At 47.4% G+C, this 24403-nt stretch overlaps 1 long non-coding RNA gene across 2 annotated transcripts in view; it reads right to left on the reverse strand.

Moving 5' to 3' along the window:
- LOC127389409 (uncharacterized) overlaps nucleotides 1–1000 on the reverse strand; it is a 31026-nt gene extending 30026 nt beyond the window's left edge. For both annotated transcript variants that reach the window (XR_007890626.1, XR_007890625.1), the window contains exon 1: nucleotides 673–1000. This is a non-coding gene — a long non-coding RNA (uncharacterized LOC127389409). The remainder of the gene's footprint in view (nucleotides 1–672) is intronic.
- Nucleotides 1001–24403: the final 23403 nt, after the last annotated feature.

Genomic DNA, 24403 nt, shown 5'->3' on the forward strand with positions numbered 1-24403 from the left:
TTTTTCTTCCTTTTTTTTCTTTCCCCGCAAGCTGTTGGCGTGTTTGCCATTCAGGTTCGTTTACAATTAACTCCAAAAAAGAAACCAACCCAACCACACCCAGCCCAGTCAACAACCAACAAAAGGGAGCAGCCGACATCGAGAGAGAAATGCCATGAGAAGCTGCAAGAACACAAGCTACAGATGATGCCATTTGCCATTTGGACAACTTGAGGGAAAGATGCCAGTTCTGCAGCGCGGGAGAGCCTCCGAGAAGGGAGCCCGAAGGTCTCCACACAGCATGCCCAAGGAAGGAAGGAAGCAAGCAAGGAAGGAAGGAATACTGCTCTTACAGGGCAGGATCACAGCTGCATACAGCCTCTGCTGGGAGGAGAGGGAATGTTTATGGATGTAGCCAGGGATGCCTGTGTGCACGCACGCACGGGGAGCAGTGCCTATGGACACAGACACACACGCACACAGCGCCTCAGATACCTGCAGCCGGGTGTGTGAGTGTGGGTGTGTGAGGAGATGGGTGCTTACCTCTGGATACACACATCTGTGTGTGGATGTGTGTGTGTGTGCATGCATGTAGTACACGTACAGCCACAGGCAGGGAGATGCATGTTTGTGTGCCTGGGTGAGAGAGAAAGACACAGAGTCAGAAAGACACAGACACACACACACACTCACCCAACGTCAGTATACATCCCACTTTTTGACCTAGGTATACACAGAAGACAAAATAAAAATCATACTCCAGCAGCAAGCAGGCAGGCAGAGATTTATCTACATTCACTGCTATCACCAGGGAGATGAATGGGGCCGATCTGAAGCCCTTTGCAAGATCCACTATGGGAGTGAAGGAGGAGGAGGGATGCCACACAGACATGCACAAACTTGAAGACAGAGAGATTTGGAAGGTGCTACTTGTGAAACCCAGGTGGCAGCCCGGAGGGTGAGCGAGGGCAGAGCTGCACGGGCGCCCGCGGGGCGCGGAGGAGGGCGCAGGGACAGCTGGCGACTCACGGTGTCTGCGCTGCCGAGGATCCTGCACGGGGCTCTGTTGGCACTGGGCGCCGAGCCAGGGAAGGGCACTGCAAACAAAAGGGAGAGACACAAAATAAAGTCATACAACGGGAATATTAATTGCCTCTCTTGCGGATTTTACAAAACACACAAAATGTTTCCTTGTTGATTGTTTTTTTTTGTTTTGGTTTTTTTTGTTGTTTTTTTGGGGTTTTTTTGTGGATTGGCACGATTCCCTTCTGCATGGAAAATACTAGCATGGGATTTACAGCCCAGCTACAGGGCTTGGGATTAACAGCGCTGGCATCTTTTGGGCATATTTTTTCTTTTAATGAATGAGCTTTTGCTGTTAATGAGGAATAATCGTTTGGCTAATGAGCTTTGAAACATTAAGAGAAAAGAGGGTTTTTTTCCCGTTAATCGCCCTGGTGCGACCGCATGGATGGATTACAAAAGACAGCAGTAGGAACGCAGTACAAAGGGGGGGAAAACGTCTCCTGGAGTGGGATAAATGCAGAGATGGGTGATGCGTCCCTGCATCTCTCCTTCCTTCTCTCTCTCTCTTACTCCCTCTCTGCCAACTGCTATGGGTTTCCATAACTCTGCAATCAAAGTGGATGCTCAGGAAAGATTATTACAGTCAAACAGTGAAGCGTCGGCTGTTAATGTCTCCAGTGTTTAATCATCATACAGTAGAATGGTTTTATGCATATTTCATTTGCATATCATTAAACCGCGGTAGCGCGGGACATTCAGAGCTGGAGAGGTGCAAAGTTGGGGGAGAGAGAGGGAGAGCGAGAAAGAGACAGAGGGAGGAAGGTCCCGATGATGCCTATCTTCAAAAGCCAGGGACTCGTTCCATCATCTGTCTTCTACTTGTACTAAAATCATGATGACTTGGAAACCTTTGAAGTTGGATATAACCTTGGATTCTTCTAATTCCAGCAGAGTGATGTATTAGAAAGAGGGAAATGATGCTGCGCTAGACATTTAAAGGAATATAAGCTCCAGTGGAATGGAAATAGGAGCTCTTTGGGGAACGAACTGGCAGAGCCAGCCACAGCTTCGACAGCCACCACACTGCTGGGTTAATGCTAGTAGAGGATATCAGAGTTATCACGAGAGAAATGAAGACAACTTATACATTAAGATGGGGATTATATTTCTCTACTCTTTCTCTTTTCTTTTCCTTTTTAAAGGTGCAAAGAAGGATGGAACCAGCGGTAATTTACACAGTAATTAGTGAACAGTTGCCTCTTTTTTGTGTTTGTTTTTCTTCTCTCTTTATTTTGAGAGGGGTGTTGTCACCGCTGAAGTGATTAATCAATTATTTGGTAGCTCAGATCCTTCTCCACTGGCACTGATCAGGAAGAGAAGGTGGTGGTTGCGGGGGGAGGAACACAGTGGGCTCTTTGTAGATCTTATACATGCACAACATATTAATTGGGGTCTTTATAAAGCTCCCTCAATAGACTGTTTCTTTCCTGGAAAAACAGCAGCTGGTTAGCCACCGTTGGCGACTCTTCAAATATCACTTTTGCTGGGGGCAGATCTGTCGCTGGTTGTTGTGCTTGATTTTCTTTCTCCACGGAGGGGGCTCCATGCGTGGTGCTGCCCCTGCCCAGCGCCTTCGGACGGCGGAGAGGAAACAATATCGGTACCAGGACAATCTCTGGAGCTGAATGCAGACCTTTGCTTCAGAACGGAACGCTGTTGGATGTTTAAATTCGCCTCCTTTCCCTCCCCCACTTTTCTTCTTCTCCAAGTCTTTGTCTCGGTTATGAATATTCAGATGAGCCGTGATGTGATTACACTGTACAATTACTGCTGTCCATGGTGGTGGTGAAGGCGCTGAGGAAAGAAAGAGCCCGAGGAGCTTGGAGCTCGTTTGGGGTTTGTTTTCTGTGTTGCTCCCCCATCTTGTCGCGCTGCGGCACATGCAGATGTCGCTGTTGTTCTTTATAAAGCCCTAATGATATGCGAGAACATAACGACCCCATTTGGGTGCACAGCATCAGCGAGATATTATTGGGGGGGGAATCCTGACTGAAGGAATGTCCACATAAATTATTTTTATTTAAATGAGTTGGAGAGGTGGTGGTGAGGCAGAGGAAGTCACATGAATACATGCATAACGCTAATACGCAGAAAGGTTATTGCCAAGGAGAAGAGGGCTTCTCACACCGAGCTTGGGACAAACAGGCTCGTTAGGGAATGGCCCAGCCCACTGCCTGATTACTTATTTATCATTACTCGCACTTCAGCCAGAGCACCAGGCATGCTCACTGCCTGGAGCCTCAGAGGGCTGGGACCTGGATGCCTGGACAATCCCCAGTTTTCTTTCAGGAATCCCAGTGAAGCATGTGGTGAGAGGGGGCAGAAGAGGAACCAGAGAGAGAACGTGTTCAGTGCCACAGCCTGATGGCACTGGAGGGTCCAATGACAGCCCCAGGGGTGGGGTGACGACAGGGCAGAGTGCTGGTGGCTGGTGCCAGGCTGGGTGCAGTCTGGGGACAGGGCTGTGACACTGCGGGTCCCTGTGCCAGCCCCACCACTCAGAGGTTAGACGTGAATGTCCTGCCCACGACCACACAGCCTTCTCAACAGCATGACTGAGACATGATGAAAAGGAACTTGTGCTAAAATCAGCCTAGACCAGGCGAGCAGCCCAAGACTGGTCTGTAAGGAACTGAGCAGCCGGGATCAGCTGGAGTGCTCTGAGCAGGTCACCTCCAGCCCATCCACCCCAGCTGATTGCCACTTGACCCCAGAGCGGTGTCACTGCTGATCCAGACCTTGTGGAACGGCATCCCAGAAGCTGTCGCCCAGCTCTGCCCTGTCTTCTGGGTCTCCAGCCTCAAGGCACCTTAATGCAGAGGGTGTTAAAGACCAAATGGAGCCTGGAAATATGGAATAACCAAAACCAACACAGAGACACTCCACAGAAAGGTCAGGCCTGTGCCACGTCCTTGTCATCATCCCAGGTGTTGAATCCTTCCCCCAGCCTGGTTTTGTCCCTGCAGCACTGCCTGGCCACCCCAACCACAGCCGTGTCCAGGCCCCAGGAGGTTCCTGCCCAAGGGGTGTCTCCAGCAGGGTCCTCACAGGGCTGAGGCTGCTCCTGCTCCCGTCCAGGGCGCTGCAGGGAGGGCTCCCTGCGCCAGGAGGAACGTCCTTTCCCACGGCTTCAGCAAAGGCGTCTGGCCCTGCAGGCTGCTCCTCCTGCACAGACAGCACCTCCAGGGTCCCCAGCATTCTCCAACTGCAAGTCTGTCACTGTTGGGAAGCGAACCTGCCCACGGAGGCTGTAGGAAGGGGCAGCTCTTACAACACTACAACCATGGCCCTGCTCGGCAGTTTAGCAGAGACCCTGAGGAAATGGCTATTTAGGAAAAGGAGATTCGAGCATTTATAGAACATATTGCTATTCAGAAAAACTAAAGAATTGTTTTGCAAATAGTAGCAATGCTGAAGAGGGGAAAGAAGTACATCAGTCATTTGATATTACATATAAGCAGTTTATTAAAGAATTAAATATTTATAGACTATAAAGCAAGCAGGGCGATGAGTCGCAAACAGCTTGCTGAGAAGTATGTTATAAACAATGAGTCTGTCAGTGACTAATAAAGTATGGAGAACACAAATGTTTTATAAAATCACCAGGCCAGCTATGAATCTCTAAAGCTGAGATGCTGCAGGACCCACCAAGGTTCCTGCTGCCATGTCAGCCTGGAGCCAGGACTGGAGGGACAGGGTCTGATGAGATATGTGCAGTGCAGACACATGCTGAGCACCCGTGGGAATGCACATCATTCAATGCCTTAGAGAGATTTAATTTTTCACATTATTTTAAACAGAGATCTATTAATAGAAAGTTCAGGAATTTTCAAAGAGTTCAAGGCACTTCCCTCCTCAGTTTTTCACTGCATCTACTCTTCCATTTCAATCAAAATTATAGTTTGTGATTCAGACTGAAATTCCTCTCCCTGCAAAGCTCTTTCCTCCCCTCCCCGAAAGAGAACAGGTAGATACCCCAGGCACCAGCCTCCCTGTTTTGAACAATCCCCTGGATTGACTCAAGGGCTCCAGCCTGACTCACAGTTGGAGAAAAGCAGCTCTCCCCTCCAGACACAGCACACTTACAAAGGACAACTAAGATTTTCAGAGGCTGTACAAGAGGAACAAATAGACTGTAGCCCCACAAGTACACGAACCACTTTTTTTTGGCAGGCACTGAGGGGAAATGGTGATTGACAATGAAATTGTGCATTTTTTCCTATGTGAAAAAAACAGGTCTCATTTTTCCACAGAATACAGACATCAGTCACAGTAATTTTGGGGGGCAGTGCTGTTTTATCACTCACAGAGATAAAAGTCTCTCCAGACTACATCTTGTATTTGTGAAGCCAACCCAAGGTCTAGGTGGCTGATGGTGGGATGGCTGAAGTTCCTAAATGGTCTAGGCATTCAAGACCCTTCAAATTCTCTGTCTCTGCCAGTCAGCACTACTTAGACCCACATGAAAAATCCCATTCACCACAGATCCCATTCCTCAGACAGCCCTGCAGCCACTCTCATCCTCCCAAGGCAGCCTGGGTGGTGTTGCTGAGACATGAAGTGGGGAAATCTGCAGGGGGACAGAGAGAGAGAGGATAGCTGCTGCCTCCTTCCTCCCCTCAATTAAGGCCCTGTGAAGGGCCGTCTTTTATTAACACAGGAATAAGCAGGCTAAGAACACACTGGGGTTGGTGAAGACAGATTCCATTTCGGATGTGGAGAGAAACCTCATTGTGCCAGCTGTTCTTTCTGCACTTAGGCAAGTTGGTAGGTTTTAATCCTCTGAATCACAATTAAGACAGACACGTTTTTACTGTCTAAATGCAGTTGTTATGCGAGCTTATTTACCAGGGAAGACATATCAGACAATTTTGGTTTTAACAGAAACCTTTGCTGTCTTCTGTGAAAACGATTACAGCATAGTTTGGATCCCAGCAGATTTTTAGGCTGACAGAGGAGGTCCAGGCAAAGGCACCAAACCCACTAGTTCCAGATTAACTATTTGAATGGTGCCTCTCTGGAAATCCCAGAGCCTGTTATCCTCAGGAGACTCTGCAGGAAAGTGTGGTGCCTCCCAGAGAGCACTATAGCCAGTCCAACACTGCTCTTCCTGAGCTGGTGGAGCCGTTGTTGCCTGCACCAGCTTCAGCAGTTACTGAGCACTGCAAGAATCCTTCAGCATGACACCCAAGCCAAGATCAGTTGAGCTTCACTGCTCTTTTCTCCGTAGTACCTGCTCCCTGCTTGCAGTCCAGCTCTCACCTCTCTTCATACCAGCACACCATGACATTTCTCTCCCCCTAAATGGGTTCTTTACTCCTGTGACTTTACCAACTATTACTCTATCAGTCTCCTTCTCTGCAATCCCAGAAGCATGGAAGATGCTGCAACCTACATAGGGTTACTTGTAGCCTCCATTTCATAGACACGTTGTTTGTGTGATACAAAGGTCTGTTCTTGACCTGTCCTCATCTCTGTTGCTGCACATTTCAGTACTGTGCTCATCTCTGTCTTTTCTTTTCTTTTCTTTTCTTTTCTTTTCTTTTCTTTTCTTTTCTTTTCTTTTCTTTTCTTTTCTTTTCTTTTCTTTTCTTTTCTTTTCTTTTTTCTTTTCTTTTTAATAATGAGAGAATTAGGATATTTGGCAGTGAACAGGCTGCCCTGTAACTGCCTGCAGAGGAAATTTTCTGCATCTTGTTAAAAGGATCATTATTAAGTCAACTCCTGCTTTATTCCAATCCATCATTTTCCTGTCTTCCTACTGCCTGAGATTTCTTGTCTTTGCTGGGGACTTTGAGAAACTCTGAGCAGAGTTTCAGATGGTCACCTGGCTGGTGCTGAGGAGTTCATGTGCAGCATGAATCCCCAGCAAAAGAGAGAAGCTTTAAGACCCTTTTCTAACAGGCAGTAACTCAATAAACACCCCTGAACTCATCTTCTATAAAAAACACAGTGTTATTATAGAAAAGCTTCCAAATTGAAAACAGTCAATGTGCTTTTAGGAGCTATCACAGAGGTATCACCTGTATTTACTGAAAGAAGAGAGACAATTTTAGGAGCTACTGTTCAAATCTGCTCTCTCCTCCTCCCTTTTAATCCTAAGAAAAGCATATAAAAGAGGGACAGAGGGAAAAAAAATAGTTCAGGTAATGCACAGCTTCAGTCTTTTGACAAAGCCTTAATAAAACTATGTTATGGTTTGCTGTGCCATTGCTGGGCCTTGTTACTGCAGTTTTAGAGGTTTCTTGGAACTAGATGATCTTTAAGGTCCCTTCCAACCCAAACTGTTCTCTGTGTCCAGGCTTAAGCCAGACGCATGAAACACAAAGCGAAGGAACACAAGGGTAAAGCAAGTGCAAGGTGAGAGGAAGCATCCAAAGCCTCAGCTGCCCCACATGCTGCCAGTGTGGCACACCAGGGAGTGCAGCCTCCTCTCGGGGACTAAGAATGATGGTGCAGTAGCTGTTTTTCCTTCTCCTTCTCACCTAGCTGCCAGCAAAGAAATGCAATGTGCCATTTTCTCCCTGCAACATTTACATGCAAAGTTCTTATTTGGAATTGGAATTTATTGATACCTATTACTGAAATAATCAAACTTGTGATGCCCAGGTGTCACTGGTGTCTTTGGCCTTGAGCCTTGGGTTACTTACATGTAGTGCTACGTGTAAGGTCAGGGTAGACTTGTGCTACTTTGCCCTTGTCACAGAACAATAGGAGGGGTCAGCACAATTAATGTACCTCAGCTTACATGGACCTCAACAGTCATTAGAAGTTATTGCAACTTATATCAGACTGCTCAGTGTTGTGTCATGGGCCACACAAGCCCTTGGGGCAGAACATACAAATCATCGGAAGACCGAAGGGTTGGGGTTGGAAGGGACCCTTAAAGGTCATCTAGTCTAACCCCCTGCAGTGAGCAGGGACAAAGCCCTAAGCTGGCCTCTCCCTTCCACCTTGCAAAGAGACGTGCCTGAGATCCCAGAAAATGTAATACAAAATCACGGAATGATTTTGGGTGGAAGGCACCTCCAGAGGTCATCTAGTCCAAGCCCCTGCTCCAAGCAGGTCTAATCAGATCAGGTTGCTCAGGAACTTGTCAGTATAGGTTCAGCCTTGCTCCTGAAGACAACCAAAATCCACGTATGAAACTGCTCACAATATGGACAGTGACACTTAACCTGGAGGCCGCACATGTCTGCTAACACAGACAGATGGACCAGCTTTCAAAAGAACCCCAGGGGCCCACGAGCTTCAGGTCCAGGGCTTGCAGATCAACCTAGCTGCTATTTCAGCCATTAATTCTTAAACAGAGAAAACAGATTATTCCCTCCCCCTTGGCAGCAGCTGCTTCATATTTGAAAGCTGTTGTCATATCGGCCTCCTCTACTGCTATCATAAAATTTGCACCTAAGAGCCAGCAGGACAAGACAGAAAACAGTTTGGCAGGCTGCCTTTTCTGCTTTTGCTGATTCATCTTTTTAGAAGAATCACATGAGCAACCATTCCAGAGCAATATCACATCAGCACCGAAGGCTTCCCAAGGTTGATTCCTAGTCCCCATTTACTTTCATAAATAAATGCAGAGCATCAGGTTGTTATCTCATGATCAAACACCATGAAAGACTGGACCAAAATAGCACTTCCTGTCTAGCAAAGGGCTCCCACGGTTTCATTCATGTCCATAGAAATAACCTGTTCTGTTTGCACAAGTGTGCTGAAACAACTTGCTCTTGAGAGGTGAGATGGATTCCTAAGGAGTCTGACCTTTGGTGACTCACAGTCAACAGACCCTCTTGAACAAGAGCAGGTCAGCTGGTGATCCCCTCTATTTTGTCTGCAGCAAAAAAGCAGCATAAGACACAGCAAGAGTTTGCACTGAACTTCTGTGGAAAGTATGTAGCTATCTCCTGTAGGACAGCAGCTTGTGACACTTAGAGAAGGGATCTAAACATCTCTCTGCAGGCTCCTGAGGTGCAGTTCAGCTGGGACCCTGTCTGATGGCACTGAGGCCAGGCAGTGTCACGGGGAGGGCTGGCTGCCCATGGGGCAGCTGGATCTGTGCTCAGAGGTGCTGGGACCCAGGGAGCCCTTGCTCCGTGCTGGCTCCTCTGCACCTGCAGCCCTGCTCAGTGCCCCCAGCCCACCTGCCCTGCCCCTCATGGCTGCTGGCCAGGCTGTCCCAGGGGTGACCCTGGCACACACAACCTGCACCTCCCACCAGCACATCTGTCTTGCTCTTCCCTTGACAAAGTATTTCCAGCTTCCCATGGCTGCTGATGGTCACACCAGGTGACAAACTGCTCTGGCCACCAGCACTGCATGCACCCAGTAAGTGCATACAGTGCCCAGTAGGACCAGTGGGCAGGATGGTGAACACCTCACTAACTCTGCACACTGCCTTCAGCCTGTCTGCCTTTGGAAAATTCCCTCCGTGTGGAATTCTCCCCATCCTCACTGATCATTGTTTAAATTTAAAGGGTTTTTAAAGGATGTGATTTTAATGAGTGCAAGGCTCAGACCAGAAATACTGTATTTCTTTCTCCTGAGTGATGAAGTAGGCACTTGGACTCTCTGCATTGATTTCTAATCTGCCATTTCATACTCTTGACAGTGAGCCCTGGAACCCAGGTTCATTCGGCTGCACCATGAAGGCTTCTGAAAACAAGAGCAGCTGAGGCTGGTTAGGACAAAAGGGGACCCGAATATCAGTCACAGCCCTTACTCAGCCTACAGCTCGTCAGCACAGCAACAACAACCACCGGAGAAGACATGTATGGGCTTTTGTCAGAAGGAATTCAGAGTGGAGCTCTGCTCCATGGGACACATGCAGGACCCCCTTCCCAGGGACAGTGGGATGCTCAAGAAGCAGGAAATTAAAGCAGCAGGGATCTACTGACCAGAAATGAAAACTCCTGGGGACCACCACAAGGATATTCATACTCAGATACACTCCTGAGCATCCATGGATTTTGTCTCATTCACCACGTGCACCAGAGCCCTGGCTGGGCAGCAAGCCTGTGCTTGTTTTCTAAGAGCCTTTCTTCCAGGACCCCTCTGATCCTGGCAAGCTGAGCCCTCCCAGCAGTGCAGCTCCCTCCTCTCAAACCTTGGTTTAGGTTTCTGATGAGAAATACCTAGAATTAAAGTGACAAAATTATTCCTTTCCCAGATGCAAAGGAGACCTTTATTATTTGCTGCTATAGGGCAAAGCCTGGGTTTTTCATTTCAGGCACTTTAGTCTCAGAAACATTCACTTCACTTCAGTAAAGCCACCTCAGAGCTGTGGTTCCCAGGCCTTCTGAGCTGCCCCGGGCACACGCCAGCACCCTTTGCTCTGGGTCTGGCTGCCCTGACCCAGCCCAACCACCTTCACACCACCCAGCACTGAGCTTTTTGTGCAGCCAGAAAAATTCTTTGGATTCATCCACTGCTGTAAAGTCAGAGCTGTAAAGTCAGATCTTTTCCTCCTTTAAATGTGACTAGCTATTTACTCCCTAACAATTCTGCTTCAGAGCTGATTTAGCATTTTTATTGGAATGTGAAAGCTCTTAAAAGAAGAAAAAAATCTAATCAGGCAGAAGAGATAGAAAACTTGCTGAATCCCCCCCCCCCCCTCCTTGCACCCCTTCAATCCTATCAAAAGCACATCTTCCATTCATTGCTTCCCGATGTCATTATGACAAGCGGCTACAAATCAATAGCGGGAGCAGAGCCGGCCCGGCCCGCGCGCTCCCGGTGATAAAGATTCACTCTCAACCCCGATTTGCTAATAGCCCATAATAGCAGCCATTGGCGCCCCGCATTAAATCATACATTTCACTCTGCGTTTATTATGGGATTTTTAAAACTCCTCACCAAATTGGATTTTCTCGACGGTCTCTAATTTCCACATTTATCATTTAAAATTAAACTCCTCTGTGGGGAGGGGGTTGGGAGAAGGGGAAGGAAGGGAGAAGCCAAGCAATTCTGTATTTTCCTCTTTCTTTTTTATGAAAACCCATAAATAATCCCAGGTATCGTTGCCATCAGCCCTGAAGTTTTATATATATAAAATACCAGAACTTAGGATAGAATAGCTTTGGGACCTGGCTTACCTTCACGCAGCCCTGCTGAAGAAGAGGAAATGAAAGAGAAAGCCATAAGGAAACAGATTTTAAATAAGAAATCCAATAAACAAAACAATCAACAAAGTAAGGTAGTATGAAAAGCATTATGGAAAGTTACTGTGGATTTCCTCAGCTGGAAGAGCAAAGTAGCAAGGAAAAGACGGACCAGAAAAAATGTTTAAAAGCCAATAAAATGCACAAAATAGACTCCTATTATCTCTTTTCAGTTCACAGAAAATTCTTTTGACCAATAAAGTGAAAACTTAACAACAAACTAATATTTTAAAGCAGAAATGTCTTACAACTAATTTCCATGTCATCAGGACGAACAAGTCAAGTGACACACCTGAAGCCATCGTGCTTTGCAGCGTCCTCCCATCCACTACACAGGTGCCACCATGTGCCAGGCTCCTCCTGAGCAGGCAGGGATGTTGAACAGGCTCTGCAGGAGCACACACCAGTTTTCAGGGCACCTGGTCCCACACAGGCAGAGACTTGAATGGCCAGTGCTCTGAGCGAGTCCTCAGGGGGCACAGGGGACTCGGCTTTGGCAGCCCATGGCCAGTCTAAGTGCCCCAGTTACCAGTCAGTTCCATGGCCCCATCAAACAATTGGAAACGGTCTCTTGCTCAGTGGTACCAATAAACTGGGCTTTTTACAGCTCAGGGCAGCACAATCCCACAGTGTTTCCAGGAATGCAGCTCCAGTTACCTCCTGGGCGCAGGTGCAGACCAGCCACTGCTTTGGACACTGGGAGCAGACAACTGTGCCACGTCTCCCTTCACAGCAAGGAATTTTAGGGGTGTGCTGGGACCCCATTTCTTTTTCTTCCCCATACACTTTCCTGTTTCCTTGCCAATTCAGTTTGAGCCTTTCTGCTACCATTGCTTCACTTTTCAGTTTGGTACCCGGGTTCATTCACATGAACAGCCCCAGGTGCTGGTCTCCGTGGGAGGCAGCTGTGACCACCAGCCCTCCCACGTACAGTCACACTGTTTCTTACTGATCCAGAATCCAAAACATCCCGTGGTTTATTGATCCACCTAACCACACTTTGCCACTGATCTTCATCTTTTGCATTCTTCCTGACTAGTGCATCAACAGGAAGTGTGTGACACAGGATGCTCCAACTGACCTGCAAGATTTTTGTACCACATAGTCAAAATTCCCTGACAGTCACCATCTCTCCTTCAGGTGCAACTGATGGAAAAGTTTTCTGAATGATCATGAATTATCAGAGCAACTCTGCAACTCTTAAACAGACCAAGCATGGTGAAGATGAGGGTGGTGAGACCCTGGCCCAGGTTGCCCAGAGAAGCTGTGGCTGCCCCATCCCTGGAAGTGTTGAAGGCCAGGCTGGATGGGGCTTGGAGCAACCTGGCCTGGTGGGCGGTGTCCCTGTCCATGGCAGGGGTGGGACTGGGTGATCTTTAACTGTTCCTTCCAACCCAAACCATTCCATGATTCTATGACATCAGAAAAAGGTTGCTTCCATCCTGTCCCCAAAAAGATCTGCTTCTTGGGGGCAAAATCATCCAACAGGGAATGGTGAGTTAACTGTGAACACCTCATTTAAGGAAGTGTTCTTGGAATGGACAGTAAGGTGTACAGGATACCCTGGAATAAAAACTATTTAGAAAATATTTCTTAAGAGCAGTGCCACAGAAACATGGTTTCACAGTTCTGTTGGTTAGGAAATCCCATTCAGGGTTAGCCCTTTTGTATAAGAACACAATAATGAGAAGGAGATCTCATTTATCTGTTATAATCATCAAGTTTTGCATATTCATCTACAGAAAGGAAATCTATCTCTGCGTGTGCAAACAAAAGCAAGGATGCACTCTTCTTCTGGCTCAAGATGGACTGCTGATGAACCTCGTCCTGCCTGACCAGCTTTGGGCCAAGTTCTGCTGTTCCTGCTGGAGGAAGCTTTGATCACTGAGACCTTTTCTTTGCAGGAAATATTTTCCCCATGAAACTTCTCAAACTACAGTCTGTACAACATGTTTTTTAAACTCATTTGTTCAGATGCTTCACATTTAGAAATCCTGATATGTACTATACTATTTCATACCTGCTTTGGGGTAACAAAACAAACCAGATTAGGCTTTTAAATGACCTACCTGTGTAGGGTTAGTGCCCCCCTGAGCAGAGCCAGCTGGTGGGGGCTGCAGGGCAGCCGGGGCTCTGCTCAGCCAGGCCTGGGCAGGCTCAGGCATCCATCCCACAGGGCAGGGCAGCCAACACCTCTTTTCTCTCCAATCTTCTTTGCACTATGTTTCTGCTTCCACCAGCCACTGCTTCTTCCTCCATCTCCCCCTTCCCAAAGGCACCTGAGCTCTCTGCTCCCTGGTAACACACCTGAGTGCTCTGCAGAGCCTGCCCAGCCCGAGTGTCCCGGGCACAGCCACCCAGCAGCCCAGCACCAGCAGAGCTTTTGACCAGACTTTGGGTCCTGGAAACACTTACAGGAAACACAAGACTGTTGTGCAGACACATGGATGGATGTGTAGGTTCACAACAGAAAAAAATAAGCAATCCCACAACTAAAAATATCTCAACATTAATGGTTTCAAATCCAAAAGGCAAACAGCCTTTTGAAGATCCTCCTGATTTAAAAGAGCTTAGGGTCAGCAAAAATTTAAGATGGCAAAAGCTCCCTCTAGTTTGCTTTTATCCTTATTTTACCACAGAAAGTAAAAGGTTTAGCCAAAACAAATAAAAGAGGACTTCCAGAGGTTGGTTTCTTAAGGCAGCAGATTGTTCTCCCAGTTCTGGTACCAGAGGATGAGGCGTGGCAGCCAGCTCTGCTGGACTGTCCCCTTTGGGACAAACAGACAAGGTGACAGAAAAAAGAAGCTGTAAAAGGCCTTTATTTTCCTACTTCATTTCAGGGCACACTGAAAATATTTCTCCTTGCCCCTTATTAAGAGACAAATCCTGAGGCAAGCCCAGCATGAGGCAGGAGCACAGCGAGCCTCGATGAACCTGTGCGGGATGGGATCCAGGCTGGGCACGTGAGGCCAGGGGAGGGAGGCTGAAGACTGGACACCTCACTGGCACTGAGCTGCCTTTCCACATGGAGCGACTTGCACCATGACACACAGTAGCTTCTAATCTCTCTCTGTGAATGATCTCCAGTGTTGAAGTTTAACATGTAAATAATCAGCCACCCAGAGGCTGCAAGGATGCTGAGCTTCTGCATCCTCCTCGTGGAACTAGGACAATGAGACACTCGAGCTAACATACCTTGGCTCTAGCTAAGCCAAGAATTAGACACAGGGCATTTTCAGCATCATGTCCTCAGTGTTATAATTTGTTCCTTTCATTCTGTCAGTGCTCAAACTTGTTGACCTTCCAATCATACTTGCCCTTTCTATCCTCATCTTCGCTTTCAGGGAGGATAGTGGTTTTATTACAGGGCAATTGGGAGTGTTCTTAGTATAGTCATTTGTCCGAGGCAGTTACTGCATTACTGTTACTGATCAAACAGTAACAGGGAGCCAGGACTCGGGTTAAGTGGCATTCCTACTTTTGGAATGCTGCAGGCCAAGGAGAGGCACATTAGCAGAGCTGGAAACAGACGCCAAATCCCGACTGCCTGCAGGATCCGGCCGGGGTGAGCCCCGACCTTAAACACAGCGGTACTGAAGTCTAAGGAAGCTCAAGCCATGTCTGTGTTTTCTGAGAAAGATGAGAAGGCAAACAATGTAAGGAACAGGGGTAAAATGTGTGTCTGCCAAAGCAATAGGTTCTGCAGTGCATGAGTTTAGTGACTCATTGACACCTTCCTAAGAGAAAAGGAGTATCTGAGCAGGACAGTCTGTCAGGGCTGCTGAGGGGTTGGCCTGGAAGGCAGCTGCTCAGAGCTTCCCAGCAAAGCTGCAAATGCCCTCAAACAGCTCAAAAACAGGTCTTTAAAAACACCCATGTAAATGAGCCTGACCCACTTTTGACCAGTACAAAACTCAGATTCTAGCTAGAACAGGTCGTTGTGTTGGGTTATTTTAAATTGTGTGAGAAGGTACCAGGTGATGAAGATCACCTGCCATCCCACATCATCCATTGCAAGCACAAAGGTGGGAAAGCTCTCCTCCAAAGCCCATGTCAGGGTGTGAAGGCCCTAGCCAGGCTGTCTGTGCACTCCTCAGCCCACAGGAGCACAGCCAGGCTGGCCTCACACGGCAGTCACATGGAGATGGAAATGAAGACCTGCACCTTTAAAGTTCTCAAGCATTAAATCACTGATGCAGAGCTGCAATTATATCAAGTTATTCTGCCAACATGAATCCTGGAGATACATATCCAAAGCAGCAAAGCTGATTAGTAGTGTGGGAGCTCCCTGCATGCTCCTTCAAAACACAATTAAAAAGAGTTTTATTCAGAGGAACACGGGGGTTATAGGGTCAGAAGAGTTTCCATTTCAAAAGGCAGCAGGATACAAACTAGCAGGAAGGGGAAAGTAAATTGCCCAGACTTTGTGCTAGAAATATCATGGGTATTAAAGCAGCTGGGCTTCAATTTCTTACAGAATTTTATCCTACCATTTCTGAGGAAAATAGAAAAATCAGTGCAAAGACTGTGATATGTGAATGGTGAATAACCATTGTTTCACCTACAGCAAGCGCAGATTCTGTCATATTGCTTCAAAATTCATGCTTCCCCATTGATTCCTACAAATAACAGATAATAACTCTCTTGACTTTCTAGATTTTAAACTTATTATGATTAAAACAGAAAATAAAAAGATTCAAAACACGTAAAGAAAGCCCCAGCAAATACTCTTATTGCCCAGTATTGCTTTAAGAAGTGAAGAATGCAGTCTCCTGAGCCAACAAAAGATGTCTTTTCTAAAGTTCAGAAGTCAGCAATTCATCACCTTGCCCCATAGTTCTTTCAGTGGCCCACTCTCGTGGTCAGCTACCTTCCTGGAGGCTTCACAGAAGAAGAATGCTTTTACTACATGTTATATATACTTTTATTTTAAATGGAAGCAATGTGCAGAGTTTCTGTGAAATGTGTATTTGTGCAGATGACAAAAACCCTGAAGATTTACCTGGATATAGCTTAGAGGAGAAGAGCTGTTGGATCTAACAGAGATGAGCTAATATCAAATTAAAAAAAAATAGAAATTCCTAAATGTCAGCCAAAGCAGCCTGGAATTTGACTTCACCTCAATCTGAATGATGGATAGATCTTGCATGGTCAGCCTTGTTTGAGATTTCCAGAAGCTGCCTGGCTTTCCTCAGACCACTGTTCCTTTGTCTCCAGCTACCTGAAGACATCCAAAGGGTAAGAACTTTCCTCAATCACTGCCGAAGCAAAATGGCTTCTCCTGCATTTCCAGCTTCAGTGTTTATATAAGTGTAGAAGCAGAGGACGTTTTTATATCGTTCCTCTCTCTTTATCTTTAGAAATATCTTTAGAAATAAAACAATCCTTTTCTGACTAGGCCTGTTTCAGAAAGCCTTAAAGACTATCTAAATTAATTTGTCATATCATGGGAGCCCAAATAAACATTATTATTAAAAGAAAAGAAATAAATTGCAAGATGAAGCAGTTTCCAAGTTTTTAGGAAAAAAGACAGATGAGGCTGGCATCGTGCACCCAAGGTGCTGTGTTCATTCCCCCTCCCTGCCTGTGTGAAATCTTTATGAACACAGCCAGGAGGATGAGGGGCACGGAGGAAACAGATTTATCTCAGCCATTCACTCTTCATTTGGAAGCAAATAAGTTTTGTGATAGTTTTGAAACCAAAATGTGAATATCACCTCTTACCACACACACACATTTCTCTCCATACACTGACCTCCCTCCATCCTAAGCATGTCAGAAGCTCACAGCACACGCAGTTTTCCACATATTCCCAAATACCTTTATTATTTCAGATAGCTCCTACGTGATTGCTTAAGATACCTGCGCTCATGCACTTTGATAGTAAATAAAAATGTTTTTTTAAATAACTAAACCTTTTCCGCTTTGTCAAAAGCCTTTTCTTCTTTTTTATAACTCCTAAGAAAAATATAGGCCAGCTAAATATTTGTTTATGGTAATCAGACTTGTCTGATAAAAAAAGGAAAAATTATTAAAATCACTATAGAAAATACTGAGTGCCTCCATATCAGAAACAAAGAGACAGTGTACAATTATGTAGTTCTTGCATTAAGTTTTCTAACAAGATAAAACCTTTACCAGTAGTTAAATCATTACGAATTCCTGTGGCTAGCAGCAGGAAGATGAAACCTGAGATATGTTTCCTCACAAAAAGGAGTTCCTTTTTTCCCTTATTATTACAACCTTAAATGTATTGTCTTTGTTCCTAAACTACTTAATCTACATATGCATTCATAAACTATGAATGATTAATTATATATACTTTCATGTATAATGTTATGTGAATACTTAAAAAATAAAGCTGAAGTTATGTTAGTAAAATGTCCATACAGTTGTTTTATAAAGACTTAACATATCAACCTAATATCAATTGCTCATCTTGCTCTTTGAATGTGCCTTTTTACCTTCAGCTGGACTGCTGTGTGCTCACTGGGCTCTGGTGGCCAAGGTCTAAATGCTCTCCTGGTTTTTAAATAAACAATAGAATTTTAACTGGGCCTCAGCCTTCCCCTTATGCTCTGTTTGTGCCTGGCCAGAATCTGTCATCATGAGACTCCAAGCTCCTTATTATTAATGCTTCCATAGGACTGAAAACATCCTGAACCTGGAAACACAAGCAAACGTATGGAGCGAGGCGATGCGACGCGTGCCCGGCTCTCCAGGAACACCCTTCCCTGTCCTGCACGCAGCTGCTCCCACGCCCGGCTGCTCCAGTCTCCCCTCGCTGCTGCTCCCTGCAGAGGGGACAACCCTGCACCCCTATGGCAGCTCGCAGCCATTTCTACAGAATGAAATGGTGCTGCAACTCCTGATCTTTGAAATCCCACATTCAGAGTAACTCGGTGGATGCTCAGTAAGAGGAATACAGCAATGTGTGGCAGGAAGTAATCCTGTAGTGAAAATGCTACTTGGCTTTTATATATCCCAATTATTTCATGGGAGGCAGAACACGTAAATCTATAGACTAGCTTTGAAAGGACTGGCTGTCTAAAGAAAGGTTTCATTTCAGTAACCTTGATAAGCCTGAATTCAAAACACAAAAAGCACGATGTTCTCAGATAAGGCTGCAAAACCCCATCCCTGTGTCTTTCTCTACAGCCTGGCCATGTCAGAGCACCAAAAACACATTCAGATGCTCTGATGCTTCCTGGTGCCTGCATGAGACCTGGCCAGGCTGCAACACAACAGAACAGCTGAGCTCAAATGACAGCCTTTGTTCTTAATTTCTTGGAATTTGTCAGCCACAGTGAGACAAACCGGGTTTTGTACTTAATTTCACAGAACCTCCCCCCCTGCCTCCTGTTCTGCAGCCTACAACTATTGCTTTTCCCACGCTTACTTCCTGAGCTCTGGCCCTTGGGAATGAGAACAAGAGGCAAAATGTTTACATGACACAGACTTGTCACAAACTGCGCCCTGCCAAAGGTTTGGTAGCAACGTTCCTGCTCTCAGTCTAACCAACACCAAAGCTCTTCAGAAGTTTTCGGTTTTAATCACACCAAATCAGCTTGTTTTTCAGAGCAGCTATTCGAGACACCCACATCCAGTGGATGTCAGTAGGGCAACATATTGTTTTTCACCCAGAGAGCAGAGTCCATTATAAATAACACTAAGACCTTTGTGAAGATGCCTGTCCTCTCCACAGCTCACAGCCTAGAGGCTTCATTATTGCATTGACCATAATTCAATTCATCCCCTCCTAAAAGGTCTGTTTCTGCAACCAACCCCCACCCTTGAAAATACGTTCGACTAATAATTTCCGATTAATGCAGTCAATTACAAACTCTTCCCCAGCCCCTTTCTGTCACCTGATTGGGCCCGAACGGAAAGAAAGCAGCAACTAACCGGGAAGGAATAGGAGTAGGGGTAAAATAGCAATAAAAAGTAATTACATAAAAATGCTAAACATATTACATCTGTTAGTTTGCTTAGCCCAGTGGGCTTGACAATTCCAGGTTTTTGCCATTGTCCACGCTCAGGCAGACATGAATAAGAGAAACAGGGAAAGGATCTTTCAATAAGATTATTAAATCATTGCATGAAAAATAAGTCGTCATTACATTGCAACAGGGAGAGAGAAACTCGCTGAAATTTCTTTCTGCAGATTTGCCTTTGTGATCTGCAAGGTGCTGTTCTCCTGCTTACACTCTGTTGCCCTGGCAACGTGCTGCTGTAAAATAAAGATTATTAAAGCGCATATGATTATTGGGCCGCTCAGTGAATGAGGCAGCCGCTTCTGAAATTCCTTATCAGAGAAATTCAATTTTAGGCCAAATTGTGTTTTCACTGCCTCTCAGCTTCTCCCTCCCCCCTGCAATACCAATAAAACCATCATCTCCCCAGCTGTACATGATATTTTGTCACTAACTCTTTCATGCCTTTCCTTTCCCATTCCAGCTTTTATTTTTATTCTGTCAAAGCAGAATGCTTTCCCCAATTTGCAGGAAGTATTTTGCCTTACAGGTTTGTTGTTTTGTTTTGTTTTGTGTTTTGTTTTTCCCGGCAGCCTCAGCCTTCCCTCCCCGCACCCCAGCCCCCGCACCGCAGCCCCCGCACCGCAGCAGCAGCGGGGGGGGGGGGGGGGGCAGGACGGTCCCGCTCCGGTCCCCCCGGTGTCTGTCGGTGCCAGCCCGGGCAGGGAGCCCGAGCGGGGCTGCCTGACGTGTCCGGAACCTCAGCACCGCGTGCCCCGGGCAGCCCGGCCGCTGCGGGCTCCTCTGCTGCAGCTCATCCCGCAAGCGCCCCGGGGGCTGCCGCGCAGCCCTGGCAGCGCCCGGCCCGGGCTCCACCGCCGGTGCCCGCAGCCGGGACGCCGGCCTGCCCGGGGACACAGCAGGCGTGGGCAGACGCGGGAGGTGTCCCTGCCATCGGGCTGGAGCGAGGGGACCTTCAAGGCTCCTTTCAACCCAAACCGACCTGCGATTCCACGAGCCCCAGCGGGCTGATCGCACCCACCTCCCGCCGGCCGAGGACAAAGCTTTCCCGGCCCCAGCCCCTGCCCCCGCTGCCCCCGCACACGAGGCACCGCCTGCAGCCCCTGCCCCGCACCGAGGGCCGGACCCGCCCTCCCGCGGGGCCCGTCACGCCTGTCCCACGCACCGGGAGGGCCGCGCGGGGTCTGCGGCAAACGGAGAGGGACGATCCCGTCCCCCGCTCCGCCGCGGCTCCCGCCCCACCTGCGCTCGCTGCCCGCGCCCTCCCCGCAGCCGCTGCGGGAGCCCGCCAGGCCCGGCGGGGCGCGGGGCTCCCGGCGGGGCGCGGGGCTCCCGGCGGGGCGCGGGGCTCCCGGCGGGGCGCGGGGCTCGGCCGGCTCGGGGCCCGTTCGGGGCCGCCGCGGCGCAGCAGGGGGCGCTGCCGCCCCGCAGCCCGGGCCGGGAGCGGGGCCCGGGGCGACCGGGGGTCCCAGGAGCGCGGTCCCGCGGGAACCGGGCGAGGCGCAGGGCGGGGAGAGCGGAGCGACGGGCGAGCCGTGGCGTCCCGGGCCGCCGGAGCGCGGAGGCGGCAGCGCGGCGGGCGGGGTGCGGGGAAGGGCTGGAGGCGAGGAGGTGCGGGATGCGGTGCGGGACACGGCGCAGCCGAAGCGCGGATTCCTCCCGGCACGGGCGGAGCGGGGGGCTGCGCGGTGGCCGCTCTGCTGCGCTGTCACCCGGAGCCACCCCCGCACAGCCCTGCTCAGCGTCCTGCCCCCGCAGTTTAATTAAAAAAACAACCAACCCTTGAGGTAAATTCCGGAGAATATAAACGTGCGTGACCGGACCCGAGCCCAGGCTCTGCGCTGGGTGCGTGAGGAGCCCGGTCCCTCGCGCGCTGGGGCTGGCACGAGAGCTGAGGCACATGCCCCGGTTCACGAGGCACAAGGGAGTCTGCCTCTTCAGGTGCTGTGAAAACATCGGCTCCAGAAAGGAAATTAAATTGCTTCTCTTAATATTAAACTTGCAGTTGTGCCTATTTTTCCCGATGTTTTACAACTGTGAGCTGAAGCAGGGAGCAGCCTTTGTGCAAGGGTTAGTGGGCAGCAGCAGTGCAGCCGGGACTGAACGTTTCTGAAGGCAGTACAGTCAAGATGAAAGTGATCCTTAGAACTAACATATGTGCTTCATTTTTTAAAGATGGAACAGAGAGGAGGCACAATTACCCCAGATTGAGAAGATCTGAGTTCAAGCCCTGACCTACTGAAGCTTCCCATATCTCAGCTTCTCCTCCCCCTGCCTTAAAATGAGGGAATAGCTGTTGCCTACCTTGCGGATAATTGCAAGGATAAATACCTCAGAGGCCAAGAGTTGGTTGATACAACGGAAAAAATGCCTAATATTGTCAACACAGTGTACCCAAACCAGGCTGCCAGTTTTCTTATACTCAGCAGAAGATAACTATGATTAATAACAAACACAGGATAAGAAAGGAGATGAAAAACTGATGAGTGCATTTCAACAAAAATAGCATGGTTCACCCAGGCAACACCCATGAAAGATTTCTCTTTGCTTTTTCTGGGAGGACTGGTCGGGGTGCCATCCAGCATCACCTTCATAAGCACAAGCACCTTGCAGGAAAAATCCAGAGAGCACCACCTGAGTCCTGTCAGTTTCAGAATATTCTGAGAGATCACATCCTTCCCTGTACAAACAATGCAGCTTTCTAGGTTCTTTAAGGAAGAGTAAGCAGGTCCTGAACTGTGTCCTCCAGTTTGGCCACCGTTATTATCTCTGAAGACGTTACCTCGACCAAAACACCCTGTTGGTCACAGCTCACTTACAGGGGGCTGAAGAAGTCCCCATTTCCTCTACAAAAATGAACAGGCTCATTTTAAAAGAATATAAATCTATAGCAATTTCTGAAGGCCCCAAACAACTCAAGTTTTCCTCATTTTTGAAAGCAAAATGCACAAAGATCCCAGTTCCAAGAAGCTAATGATTTAAAATAGTCAACAGAAGAGGGCAAAAAAAAGTGTAAGGGCAGCTACACAGGTGAGAGCAAAGGTCCCCCCGGCCTGGTAGAGGACACAGCAACAGGGCAGCAGGTGCTGAGCTGCTCATGGGTGCTTTGAAGGGCTCCCTCTGCTTCTTGCTCAGAATTTCCCAAACCAAGGAAGGTATCTCCAGACTTGAATTAAAGGATGGGGAAGAAAAAAAACCCACAATGGTAAACATTAGAAAAGGTCGAGCGATGATGTATCGCCTGTACTTAATAAAAAGGTAAGTGAAAACATGTCCTTATCCAAAAGACTGGAGTTCTACAATGAGTGATGGAATTAAACAGCTTGCTGTCAAGTAAGAAAGACACTTCTGTTCGGAAAATAAACTTTATCCTTTGTCTTTCTCAGATGAAATAAATTGAAGTTACAGTTAAAGCTACAATGGAACAAACATTCTGATAAGGATTCTTTTTTCTTTTGGTACTAGGTTACCCATCTTGGAGACCTTCTGGCTCCCCTGGAGCAAACAATGTTGATGGTCACAGTTTCTAGGAGCTAGGGATAAAAAAGTCTTCTACAGAACAATGGGGGGAAACCATACCATGGATTTAGGGAAAATGGACAAACAGTTGACTGCAAATTCCCTGAGTGCTTTTGTTTCTGGTGTCTGCATTTTTAAAAGGACACAGGAAAATGGGAGACAGTGCAGAGTCATAAAAATTATTTGAGAACTGGAACAACTGCTTCAGAATGAGAGACTTAAGGAGCTCAATCTGTTTATTAAAAAGATCAAGAGATGGCTTGATTACAATGTATAAGTACCTTCAAAGGCAGAAAATACCAGGTCCTAAAGGGCTCTTTAATCTAGCTGAGAAAGGCATAACAAGAACCAATTGCTGGAAGCTGAAGCCAGACCAGTTTAAATTAGAAATAAGGCACAGTTTTATAGTGAGAATGATTAGACATTAAAAAACCCTATCCTATCAAAGGAAGGAGGATTCTTCATCTTTTAATATCTTCAGATCAAGACAGGATGCCTTTCAGGAAAGTAAGGTTGAGTTAAAAAAAGGCTCAATACAAGGGTAATTGAGTGATATTTAATGACTCATAGGTAAGGAAAGCTCTAACATCTTCATTTGGAATGAAAGCTTGGAATCTGGCAGCACGTAGGTTTGGCAACAGGTCCATGCCATCTGCACTGTGCAAGAAAGACTGCCTGGCTCTGTGCATCACCTCAGGGGAGCAGAAGACCACAGGTGCCCACCAGAGACCTGGTAAGTTAGAACGTGACAGCACTTCTTGTTGAGCACATTCCACCTCCTGAGAAGGCCTCGTGCTGACCAGAGCCCTGGCAGTGTCACTATAAATGAGGCTGTTGAAGCCCAGGGCCACAAGTAGGGATCCAGGCTTTTACATACCAGTAAATTAGCATTTGGAATGATCAGCCAGCCTGTGGCTGTAGTTACCAGCTCCAGCTGAAGACACGGCAGCCCTCAGACAGGACCTGCTGCATTTTCCCCTTTGCATTTTATCCCCCTGGGTTTTCCAGGACTCGTGGCATCCTGACCATTAAACCTAGGCCTAGAGACTCCATTCAAAACCAGATCAACAAAGATCAACAAAGAACCTTTCAAGGACAACTGTTCTTCCAAATTCTTCTAAAAAGTTATGTGCAGTTGTCTCAGATTCCGTGAAGGGAAAAGCAGCAAAGCTGAGCATTCAGCCTTGGTCATGTGGTGAAGTGAATGGACATTGCTTCCTAAAGAGCTAAAATGGGGCAAAAACTGACCAACCACTACCATACAAAAGGCTTCCAGGAGCTGAACAATGTAGCCATGAGCTGAACCATGTAGCCACGTCCCCAGGTAAGAACCTAAATAAAATTCCTTTGTTATGACAATAGAACTGACCCAGGAGCCTGTGATGAAGCCAGTTGTGGAGAGAGGCTCAGAGGTTCTTTTGTGCTGAGCATGACACAAGGTACGGAGCAGAGCCAAAGAAACACTTGGTGCTTGATGCCAAACCATCAGTCAGCTTCAGCTCTGGCAGCAACTGAGTCCTGAAAGCAAGCTGCTGAAGGTGAAAAAGAATGGGACCACTTCCAAATCTTCCACTTAGGCTTATCACCAGACAACCAGAGCCAGGGTTCACTGAAGCAGTGCCAGGCAACCAGACTCAACACACTTGAGCTTTTGAAATGAGCCTC

The sequence above is a fragment of the Apus apus genome, chromosome 11, assembly GCF_020740795.1.
Source record: "Apus apus isolate bApuApu2 chromosome 11, bApuApu2.pri.cur, whole genome shotgun sequence".
NCBI lineage: Eukaryota > Metazoa > Chordata > Aves > Apodiformes > Apodidae > Apus > Apus apus.